Raw genomic sequence first — 13,002 nt, forward strand, 5'->3', positions numbered from 1 at the left:
TTTTCCATTTCAAGAACATCATTTTTTTAAGTAATTCTATTTTCACTGCTGGAAAATGGATGTGGCACAAGAGGCAAATGCAATTTAACTTGATGAGAAATAAACCCCACTGAAGTTGTGCATTATTTTGCAGTGACTGCATACAATGAGTTAGACTTCAAAAAAGCTGTAATGGCATTGTTATTTCTTTGCATTTTTGCTGTTTATTTTTACTGCATTATGTATTTGCGTACATTAGAGCTAAAGCTAGACCGCAGTGACAACAGCAACAATCAGTGTCATGGAATGTATGAAAACTCAACCATTTGGCAACATCATCAAGTCTATCCCAGCATGAATAGGTTAAATGCCAGGGAGTCTTGTGGTAGAAATTAATTGGTCAGGGGTTCATTTATTGGTAAGAATACTTATAAATAAATAAATTGTCATGATGATAGTGGGACATTTTTTTTGTTGCATTAACAAATACTAGAATGACACTCTGCCAACTCAATCAAGCCTAATCATTATGAAACTGTATAGCCCTGTATCACTTAACCATAAGTTAAGATCATCAGATCTGTAACAAGGAACCACCAGGACAACAAAACAATGACGATGGGTCATTAACTCCATTGTGCTGTGGAAGATTAATAGACTTTTTGTAGGATCCACGCCCAATTCTATTTATTCATAGACACCAGCCACTTAAATATGCCCTTTTTTCATAAAGATCTATGCATTATTCCCTAAAAATTTCAAGAAGCACTCGGTCTTGCAATGTTAAAGAAAGTGAGAACAAATTATTGGACCCATTTCTTTATCCAAATCACTGATCATGGTTTGGCGGAAATCCGTTAAGTAGTTTTTCTTACAAAACAACCAACTGAGAAATAGATGGACATGGGTGACAATCAACCCTCTTTGGTGGAAATAATCAAATGAGCATAGGCAACAGATTTACTGAAATGTATTCAAAGCATTGATTCCAAGCATTGAACTTTTACTAAAGATGATATTTGTCATGTTTACTCATTTAAAACATAATTTTAGAAGCAATAACTCCACTTTACTCATCAGTTTTTTTTTTACTTCAGCTAACATATTAGAGTGAGTCCTTTTACAGCACCCATCCACAGTGAATAAACAGAATAAATAATAAACCGAGCACACAGTCATAATCTAACATGGAGAGTACAAAAAAGAAAAACCATGCGCCTTCACCTCCCGTCAGCAGTAGTGAAATTTTCTGTCCTGGAGGCTTACTGGAAAAAGAGTCATTAGATATACTACCCAGAATTTCTGATTAGATTATAGCTGGAGCGATGTGTGTTGTTGGGGTGTGTGTATGTGCACATTAGTGTGTGTTTTTGTAAGGCGGAGGGCATAAATGGGTTATGGGACCTCTGGATGTTTTGGGGGAGGGTTAACTGATTGTACCTCCTGCCATTGCTCAGATCCTGTGACAGGGTTTTTCGCCCTGAAGGGGACTGTCACGTTACCATTGACCCCATGGAAAGATTGTTACCATGGCCACAAGACGCCTTAATGAACTAATGAATCACTCTGGCACACCTCAGCTCAGACACATCAGTGTCTCGTTGAGGGCACAGAGGGAGGGAGGGAAGGGGCGGGGCCAGGACTCCATATAGACACAATACTGAAGCAGTCCGAGGGACCCAGGTGGCCAATTTTTCCCAAATGTAGTGAATCAAAATTTGGTCGGCGCAGCTCTTAATCACCAGCACACAGCAAGCTTCACATTCATTCTTCTCTGATTACATTAACAAGACGTCTAAGACTGCGCCATCTTTTTTATACTCACATAATGGAGAGACTGTAAGCACTTTTGTGTGTACTGTGCTGCAGTATGTTCAGGATCTTCTTTAGCCTGTATCCCATCTATAATATAAATTATTCAGTCCTGCATTAATATTTACACTCCATGTTTGAGGAATAGCATTTTGGGAAAAAAATGTATTTGCTCTCTTTCCAAGAAAGAGATGAAAATATTGATAGGCTATCACTCAGCGAGCTCAGGATGTGGTTAGCCTAGTTTAGCATAAAGACTGAAAGCAAAGGGAACAAACCAGTGAGGTTCTGTTCAAACTGCTGTAACACATTTGTTTGATCTGTGCACTAACATATATGTAAAAATGAAGATTTGTGATATGTGCAATTATTTTCTTGCTGATTAATAGCCTGGTGCAGTGACTGTGAATTCTGAAGTTTGTCACTATAGTGAGGTAGCCAGGTTGGATACTACCATGCCTCTAGGTATAAATGGAAACCACTGAAGGAAAAAACATGGACATGGACAGTCTCTGTGACAACCCCATGACTTTGACCATAGATTTCTGAAGACATTGTAGAGCTCAGTGTAGTGGCTCCGGCTGTTGCCCTCTTGGCAGTGTTTGACTCTGCTTAACTCCAGGCTAATCCAAAAATGTGCTGTTATTTGAAATGGCCACGCCCTTAAGTAAACCTAACTTTTAAGACCTAGCCCAAATTCTATTAAACTCTATCCCCATACAGTTGTCATTCGCGGGGAAATTAACTATAGAAACCCAAACTGTTTTTCAGATGGTTAAAATGGTTTATTTTTGCTATAAATTTGGCCATTTTAATATGGAGGTCTATGGGAACCGACACACTTTAAAAACCTCACGTGGCCATTTGAGGTATTGCAGTTGTTGTCACTTCAGCCTTGGGTGAATTTCTCAGTCTTGCAGGGTGCTGCTTGAGATGGCAGGCAGGAGTATTAACGGATGAAGTTTATTCAGGACAAAAGGCAGGGACAGGAAAACACAACAGATGACTCAACCAAGACTGAACAACAGACTACAACAGGATGAGGTGCAGGTGGAGTGAGACGGAGAAACACAGGTAAGGGTGATGAGTGGAAAAACACTAGAAACAGGAAAGGGCTAATGAAACTGATGCAAGACAGGTGTGGAGGGAAAAGCAGGCTGGAGCATTAGAACACAGGAGGGAAACAGAGCAAGAGACACCAAAAAAACCCAGAAAACACTGATATGACACTGAAATGACTGGAACATGACAAAACCTGTGCTCACAAACCATAATTGGCAACCACTGTCATAGCTAGATAGGGTGCAAATAATTAATATGCGGACAAATAAACAGTTGTTTATCATGCTATTCCCTCTAAAACTGCAAACTGTTGTTATACATTCCTGTTTGTGAACACATCTGCAGGTGCAGTCTGAGTTTTAGGAAAGATAAGTAGAGCCCATATAGATATTTGACGTACAACTAGCCCAGACTTGGGCCCTGTTCACACCAAGGGAAGACGCAGATATTTCCCTGCAGTTTGGCTTCTCATTTCCACGAAAACCCAATTTTTTATCACAGAAAACAATTATTTCTAAAAACTCCAGCCAAAGTGGAGATTTCTGATAATGCCGGTTATGTGTTGCCGTGTCAACTGGAAGAAACAGGGTTATGCGCCAGAAAATGCTTAACGTCATGTGAGCGCCCTATGTTTACAGTTTGTTTGAAAGGAACAGGAAGTCGGTCGTGTTATTCGTTGTTGTCGATTCTGAGGATTCTGATTGGCTTGCATGGCTTTATCCTTCTCCCTACACTGCCGTCCATAGGTTTGGCATAGTTATAATGGTGCTCAACGGCGCATTTATGCGGGTTGATGTAAATGACAAGTTTTTTGAAAATGATGTTGTGTACACGATGTTATTATTGAAAATGGGGGGGGGGTATTCGTTTCTCTAAATACCCGGCTATGTGTAAATGTGGCCTTGGTGTGTCCAGTAGCCTTGCCTTCCCAATTAACATATTGAGATGCAATCACAAGGCAGGCAAAATTGAGATAACAAGAAATCTAAATTAATACAAAGTGAAGGTTTCTGACATATGTCATTTTCCAGATAAGATAAATACGATTTAATACCCAGAGGGAAATGGTGGTTCTTAAATTGTTATCTCAAGAGAGCGCTGGCTCCATCATACAGTCTATAGCTAGAGGAAATACACAAAATTATGAGCCAAAAGAGACAAAAACATTGCTCACTTTACAGATTTGGATGTTGATTCACAGTGGGATCAGTACTACAACATCATTTAATGCCGGTTTAACATTTGAAAAACATGAAAACCCCAGAGGACTTTTTTTCAGATTTATAAATGTGAAGTGTGTGTCGCACCAACAGCCAGCTCCTCCTCTAATACACATAGCTCTAACCTTTTTACAAAACATTCCTCTCCAACAATAAACAGAGCAGCTTTAATGATGCAGCTCTTGACGGTTTACATGTGTTCTGTAATCCTTGTGAAATTTAATTCAGAAGAAGAAGAAAAAAAAAAGCAGGGAGTGAATTGAAGAGCTGGAGCCTTCAGGCAGCTCTGATAAGGCAGCTTTAACCTCCCCCTCCTCTGCCACATTAACACAGCAGCCCTTTCAGCTGTTTACAGCTCTGCAGACAAGAAATAAGAGCCTAACTGCACTTTTCTGAAGGGTTCCCACGAGCTGAAAAACCTGCACTTAAAATTAGAATTTACAAAATGTAAGCAACATCTTCAACGGGCCTGGTGACAGACCTTTTAACTCCTCACATACTAATGCGAGATACTGTTTCTTGTTTATGCATTGGAAGGTATGTTACAGAGGGTCAAGATTGGCCCCTTTAAACTGCCCCCCTGCCACTTGACTGACAACTCCAAGTGCAGGCGCTAACACTATTAACCTTCAAGCATTCAATCATCCAATCACATAAAAAAGTCGAGTGTGTAGCAGCTCCCAAAGGTGTTAACTGTTCGCTGTGTTCACGCCTGCAACATTTTAAAATCAAGAGGTCGGTCTCAGGGTACAAGGTTCCTCTTTAAGTGCTGATCAAAACTGTGTGTTTATAGCTTTTTATCCTCACTGATCATCTGACAGATAATTGTGGGCTTGATTTGTTTGTCCCAGTAAGTGAGCCGTTTTATTCTGTATATTCTTCGCTGGAAGAAGTTGTTCCTCTTGACATTTATGGCAACTGAACCCCCTTTGTTTCAGCCTGGTTTATTGTTATACTGCTGAGCTATTAGTCCAGTGGCGCAGCACTATTCTGTGACCCTGCCTGTGCACCGCAGACAGCCGTGACACAGCAGTGGCCGCGATGGTTGCATTGTCCACTGTGGTTTTTATAGCGCGATGCAGCTGCCAGCTTTGTGTTTTGCTCTGTTTTGTCGAATTCAGTGTCTGTTGGTGTTTTAGTTATGGGGAACATGTGGTGCTGTAGCTGTTTTGACTTTATTTTATCTTATGTTTTTTTAATTTGCTGCTAAATGTGTCATTGTTAGCAGTTGGCCGTAAAAGATAATGGCAGGTGAATCCAGAATCCCCGTGGAGGTCATCTAACTTTCATACAGGGGAGACCAGAGTTTCCTTATCATCACAAACCTGCATTTAATGTTTGGTATTTTATTGACCACTGAACATGAAACTTAACCAAGTCCACTGTTTTTATTTATACCGCAACAATACTGTTCTTTAAAAACGCTGGCGCTGGATGTAACCTAAAGTTGTCTCTGAATGTAATTTAGGGTTTTGCAGGATTTTCCAACACTGACGTTCGTGGGCAGACAGCTGGCTGTTCTGTCGGTCCAGTACCTTAGTCCAGAGCAAGATAATTCAGCAAATTCTGCCAACACTGCCATTAATTTTGCTTTGGTAAAAGATAAATCCTGACATTTCTGGGGACCTGCCGACCTTTCCTGACCTGTCCTCAGGACAAAGAATCCACTTGTACAAGAAATATCACATCCTAATGCGCAGATTGTTGTGTGATTTACTGACCACATTTATGTTTCCCCCGAGGATAAATCCTTTCAAATCCAGAGACTATGAGCTTTCCAGCGATTTCACCCTGAAGACAAAATCACAACTGTCCAAACAAGATATCTCAGATTGCCATTAAATTAGCTGAGCCCATTCACCTTTTAGTGGACATTTTATTTTACAGGTCTGTAATTTCCAAGAACGTTTCCTGGAAAGAATAATTTGACACTAATTAATGGGAAGGAACCGTTTAATTCAAACTTTAAATATGAAATACCAACTTAAATTTTTTTTTGTCCCTTTATTTTGGATTGTATGGTGATATAATGCTTGTGACAAAAAAACTGTTCTATGAATAAAAGTAAGCCCTTTAACTCGGTTATTGGTTGCCAGCATCCCCAGGCCATGAAACTTTTGCTGCTGGAAATCCTGATTCAGCAAAAAAAAAAAAAAAAAGCTGGATAAAAGTTATGCAACTTTATAGCTTATAGAAGTCTATTTTTGAGTTAATTACTTTGAACTGTGCTGTTTATCTCTCCCCCCAAAAAACTCCACTAAAGTAGGCCATCAATATTCATGATAATCCATCAATCAACACCAACTTTCAGCATTCATCTGAGTGCTGCGAGAAGTCTGTATGTGCTCCTGCTCTCTCTCTTTGTTACAGATTAATTGCAGGATGAACTTGTTTCAGTTTTATTTAATTTTTAATCTCTTGTCCTCTCTGTTATCTTTGTGTTTTGATTGTGTACTCTATGCCTCATCGGGAGGGTGAACACAGGTATAAGTCCCGTAATGGTGGAGAGGCCGTGAAGCATAATTTGTATTTATTTAAAGGCTTTGTTACAAATGTGTGTACACACACTGCACGCTTTGTTTTATTTGCTTGTTTACACCTCAGCTCAGTGTGGGGGCGCATGATGATTTCAAAGGGAAATGGTTACCAGGGGAAACTGGAAATAGCAGTGACCTGAGCTCACCAACAATGGCTGCAGTGAAAGTAACAATGACAGCTGAGGAAAATGGAGGCTTTAGAAGCCCTTTTTACTCTGTTTCGTGCTGAAAAGATGGAAACAAAGGCAATAAACCGAACACTGGAAAGAAAAGCTTTTCCACAAGACAACACAAGCGGCGATGTGATATTTTAAACCTGTCACAGTGGGGGCCTTTGTGTGAACATTGTGAGTATTTTCTAGCTTTTGTTATCCCTCTGCGGCCCCTTTTTCTTTAAATCTTCAGTGTCGTACCTGCTCAAATTTGCAGCAAATATAGGTCCAACTTCTTTACTTCTTAGCTTCGATGCAATAGAAAGCAAACAATCCATCCTCGTCACAGATTTCTAAACACATGATAGGCTCCAGCTCCACCATAATAATGCAGGGTCATGTCCTGCGTATTATTTCTGAGAATCTGGGGGTTTAACCACCACAGCATGACTTTAGTTTTTCATAGAAGAGATTTTTCTGACTATGATTTTTTTTCCACTTTCTTCCCTGATGGTTTTCAAATTTTACTTTCTTTAGGCAAAGACCATTAAATTGTATCACATTTTAATCAAGTGATTCAGTCACTCATCACCCCAATTATATTATTGGAAGTGAGGAGACGGCTTTGAAGGAGCATTAACACCATCGTGTAAAAAAAAAATATACAGAATACGTAATTGATAAGATAAAATAATAAATATAATGAAAGAAACAATAAAGCAAAACTACCAACCAATCAACAGGACGAATGTTGGCAAAAGATACATTTCTGCAGACCAAAGACAAGTTTGGTTGTCTGGTTAGGTTTAAGCACAAAAAACACGTGTTTTCGGTTTAAAGCACTGGTTCTGTCAGCACCAACATGCAGGAAATTGCCCCGACATGTTGTTCGAAATATCCAGCTTTGGGCTGCAAATCATTACATCTTGTCAAAAATATATATTGTTAAACACACCCAGTGGTGTATCATTTGTTGAAACACCGTCTTGAACAGTGGAGAAAACAGACATCTTGCCTTAATGTCACAATCACCACCATCCGATCCTCCTCTGACACATATTGTGGAAATGTTGCAATATGTAGCAAAGGCACAAAATCTATCATATCCATGGTTTTCAGAACAAATGTACAAAGCCAGCATTTATTTCTAGCGATTAGCTCTAGCTCATGGTGGGTTAACACCTCACCAACATACTTAATGTTGGTTTGTGCCCTTCATCTGCCATCAATCTGTGTTTTGCACCTAAAAGTGGTCATGGAAATGTGTGAATTACTAATTATTAATTGTTAGTTCCAGTCATTTTCAATTTTGTGTTTAGTGCCACAGCTAATTCTCTGACACTGAATGTGTTTGTACAGAAAACTATTTGATTATTGCAACAAATTCAGGCAAAAGACACTTTTTGTATATTAATGTTATCACTGGCTACACTAAGTAAAGTTATACAAGACATGTTGATGAAAAGTGGGTACCCACAAAATAATGTAAATTACCAAATGACAGGCGTAGTGCTACACTGACAAAAGTGTTTCCTCCCATGATTCACTGTGAACTGTTAAATGTTCAATCAAAGTGCTGCTTGTGATGCTGACTGTGCACTGCAGGAGGCCGCAGGGTGTTTATTCTGCACATCGCAGTGTGATTGTATTCAATCAGACGGGGGACAAAATGTGTTGTGATTAATTTTCTTTTGGCTCACACCAAATTGGCCATCTGGTTTACAAGAACACACAATGTGTGTGGGAGTGGGCCTATTGACCCACTTCATTGTTCATTCTTTGGCCCCTCAGGGCCAAAAATGTCCTATATGTGGGTCAAGGACTCACATATATTGTGTATGATTGAGTATGCAAATATGGACTATATTAAGATATATTTTATGCATATACAAGAGTGTAGTGTTTTAAATTGTCTATATTTGGGGAATATCTGGGGAATATGTGATTTGTCTGTGTTTTCTGACATCTTTTCTCTCTGTCCATTTTAGAACTATTTGGAAAATGTGATGTGATTTTGACAGGATGATTAATGGTAACACCACAGAGGATGAACAAAGGTTTATATTGATCTTCGTTTTATCAAAGTCATGTTAAAAACATATCCACAATTTTAATCATTTTCAGTCACGTACTTTAATGTGTTTTGACAATTTTGTAAACCCAAAGCACAAAGAGCCATCTCATGACACTTTGGAAAAAGTCCCACATGCACTGTGATCCAGGTAGCTTTTTTCTTTTTTTCCTGTAAGGAATTGTTCATCATATGTATAAAGTTAATTTGTTTGCTTTCTGATAGCTGAAGAGCTGAACTCAGCATTTGTTTCACAGACAAACAAAAATGTCTGTGAAAATATGCTTTTATGCTGAGTTTAGTGCCGTTACCATTTCTCAGAATCTCAAAGTCTTTTTGTCATAGCGAGGTCGCCATTCGGTAACTTGTACCTATACAGAAACCAAAACAAAACCTGCCTTCACCAACTGATGCTTAAAGAGCGTCACGCAGTCTGAATTTAGTGGGTGGTATGGTACTTTGGTTTACACTCGGATCAACAGTTTGCCCTTTGATTCAAATCTCAAATTTAAGAACAAAGTTCTAGAGGACTGTCACGCTTTCTTCAGCTCAAATCTCCCAAATCAGATCGTTTTTGCCCTTCAGTGATGTTAAAAAGGTTGTGGCAGTGTGTGGTCTAAGGAGGACCAATATCTATCTGTGGGCTCAGCTACTTGCTTCCAACTTAACTTTTAAAGGTAGTCTTCAATTTCAAATTCATAAAGTCATAGTAGTTGTCCAAAGTCTACCACTTAGCTACTGGTTAAAATGTCTCTGTCTATCAACTTTTGTATTGTTCAAAGTAAGATTTGTTACAGATGTTCACGTTCCCCAGAGGATGAATCCTACAGACTTTGGTGATCCTTTAACTCTGCATCTTGCACCATCATCAAGTTAAAAATTTGACTGGTTTATGAGGACATACCTGTAGCACTAATGACATTCCCATCAGCCTCCGCTGTATTTTGTGTTAAGTGCTAAATAGTAAATGTTAGCATACCGTAAACATCATACACGCTAAATGTCAGAATGTTAGCATTATCGCTGTGAGCAAGTTAGCATGCTGATGTTACCGTATGGATTGATGCAATGCTGTGCATAGACCTATAAGTAAGGTACCGGTGCACAGAGCTGCTTGCATACTTTTGAAAGAAACTCGTTTAGCTACTTGAATAAGTAACTACCTAACAGTTTTTTCATGGTTCAAAACCAGAATTGGAAACAAGGCCTATATATGTCTTGAGGATAAAATAACTTGGCTACACTTTATGTTACAGGACACTTATACAGTCTATACACATGATACACTGTAAAAGTCATGATTTTCGAGCACCGTGCTGGTTGGATTTTAGGGTCTGACTCCAATCTGACAAAGAAATATGAGCAGCAGAAGATACTTGGCAGCCTGTTCCAAAATGCTGTTTGATGGTTCAAGAGGTAAAAATGTTAAGACGCATGGCAAGGCAAGTCTACTCCTTACAGTCTGTTTCTCGTGGTTGCTATAGGAACCCACAGTCCAAACCCCCAGAAAGCCAGAATGTGTGTAATCAGCTCTACAGAGTGGGGGGAAGTCCTGCTAGGGTTACTCCCACAGAGCCGTGTTAAAATAAAGATGAATTCTCTTTTTTCTTTCACGCTCTGCAGGCCATGAAGATCTCTCACTCTCTCTCTCTCTCTCTGTGAGATTTCCTCAATTCCTCATGCTCTCATTTAACAAGTGGATGTAATCATGTTCCCCTCTTATTAAATATGCATATTTAATCTGGCACTCAGTTCATATTTCAAGAGGTGAAGGAGTTGCTGTCGTGGGAGTTAATTTACTAATGAGGACGGGGAAAGATCTGAATCTCATAGCTGCAAGAGCAAAGAGCTGTGTTTTCTATGCAACCCTTATTTTGCTGAAACATTTACTTTAATTTTATGCATGTGTTTCACTTCTTCTCTGCTGATTGGCTATATATAATGTTGGCTGTTGTTGGTGGGGATCGCTACTCCCACTCTCCTCCGCAGAGAGACAGCAGCACATGTGCCAAAAGCTAATGGACCAGATTAAAACGCATATTGTTTCAGTTACATGGTGAGGGCTTTAGGACGTATTCACACCTGCTTGGATTCATCCAAACCTGTTAAGATTTTACTCCTTAAGTTTTTATGATTTGGGCAGATGCTGTCGCAGTAAATTAAAGTCAAGTACACAGCAAAATGGCTCATAGCATTGTAATACAATAGCTGCAGTATGAACTGATGGTAAAACCTTGAACCTCTACTTGGTGAGGATTAAACTCAATCAAAACCCAATTATGTCTTGATTTCAAAGCTGACAATAAATAACCATGGTATAAATTTATACAAACTAAATTTCACCCTTTAAGATCAGTTTTCTCTATTATTTCCCCTTAAACCTGCATAAACAGCTTCTTTTTTTTGGCCACTTGCAGCTTTTGGAAACAAACAAAAGACACATTATCACTTATATCATCAATAGCAAACGTAAACCCACTGATGTCAGACATTGGGTAGTGAGCAACCATTTTGAAGCCTCCAGTTTGGCATTATGGCTGTTTTGGAACCAGAAATGGATGTATTTGGATGAAGGGGTGGAGCTGGATATAATGTGATGGATTTGACTGAAAAAAAACAACACGTAGCAACTTGTCAGTTCCAAGGTAGCCACGCCCTAAAGCATATCCTGCTTTATCAACTATTTTACTCTAAGTGGGATCATAAGTTACATTACACACATTTCATTTAAATCAACATCACGCTGTATTGTAGAAGGCTTGAAACTAGCAACTGAGACCATAAACTCATTAGGAAACTGTTTATTGAGGAAATTAATCAAGTGAGAAGTAGGGGCATTTTCCCATAAGCTTATATACAATTGGATTCTTTTTCAAACCAGTGGAGCAGATCCCTGATGGCCTTCAGATAAGGTTTCAGGTTTAAGTCCCTGAAACCCCATTTTATCCAGACTTAAAGCAGTCAATGATTTTAAGTTGATAGTGAATGTGACATGTGGTGTGTCTTGACAAGAGGCAGCAACTTCCTCGAGTGTTGGTCTCACCTCGAGCTTGCTAGGCAACCAAAAAGACAAAAAGATATTTGTTTCTACACATAATGGTTTCATACAAATGAAACAAACAAGATAAAACATGTTTATTAATACGCTTTGAAGGTGCTGGTAGGCGGGTTACCCTCAGACACTGACAGGCTAGCTGCTAAGCTAAGCTAACTGGTTGTAGCTTCATATTTACTGTACAAGCAAGAGAGTGGTATCCATCTTATCTTCTGATTCTCGGCAGAGAAAAAAAGCTAAATTCCCAAAATGTCAAACTATTCTTTTATAGTGTAACACCAGAGTACCCATAACTGCTGTTCTTTGCTATGTGTAGCTATCCATGGCTCTAGCTAGCTACCTCTATCCAATTAACTAATAGCTCACTTAGCCGTGGAGTTTGTGTGGACCTCAACTTCAGATCAGAGGGTAAGTCAACACAGGTGATGGGGGACAGCTCAACTGGATTTTGCAGCCTGAGAATGAACATACGGACACTGAACACAGCATGATTGACAGACAAAGGTCAGTTTGAAGACATGATACAGTAAAGAGGTGATATACAGCAGCTCTTATATGACTCCAGGGATGTGAAGACACAGCAGAAAGAGACAAAGAAGAAATGAAGCAGCAGAAGAGGGAAAGAAAAATGTTAACCTTACTCTGTAACTTCAGGATTTATTTCAACAAAACCAGAGGTGATTGTTAAAAGGCAAACCAAGACTTTTTTGGTAAGTTTTATTCAGTTTCTGTCAAGTTGGACAGAAGATTGCTTATGTGATGAGTTAGGCAATTTGGCTCATCTTTTAGCATCAAAGAGAGAAACTTGAATTCAGGAGGTGTACCTCGAGCAGGGGCGTCAAACTGGGGGGAAAAGTGGGACTGATTACCAGGGCCCCAATGGGGGAGGGGGCCCTCGAAAGGCCTGAAATAAAAATGTTGTTTTTATTTTATTTTTTAATTTCTAAGTAATTATTGTCATAACTAACTAAAAATTGGCAGAATAAATCTGATGAGAGACTTTACTCTGTATAAATAAAAAATAGTGGGGGCTGTCTGAGGCCCCTTTCACCCCTCACAATACATAATGGTTCAGTCCAGCCTGCAGCTGCAGGTGCACGAGGATGCGTCTTCA

This window comes from Sparus aurata, chromosome 13 (assembly GCF_900880675.1).
Source record: "Sparus aurata chromosome 13, fSpaAur1.1, whole genome shotgun sequence".
Classification (NCBI taxonomy): Eukaryota; Metazoa; Chordata; class Actinopteri; order Spariformes; family Sparidae; genus Sparus; species Sparus aurata.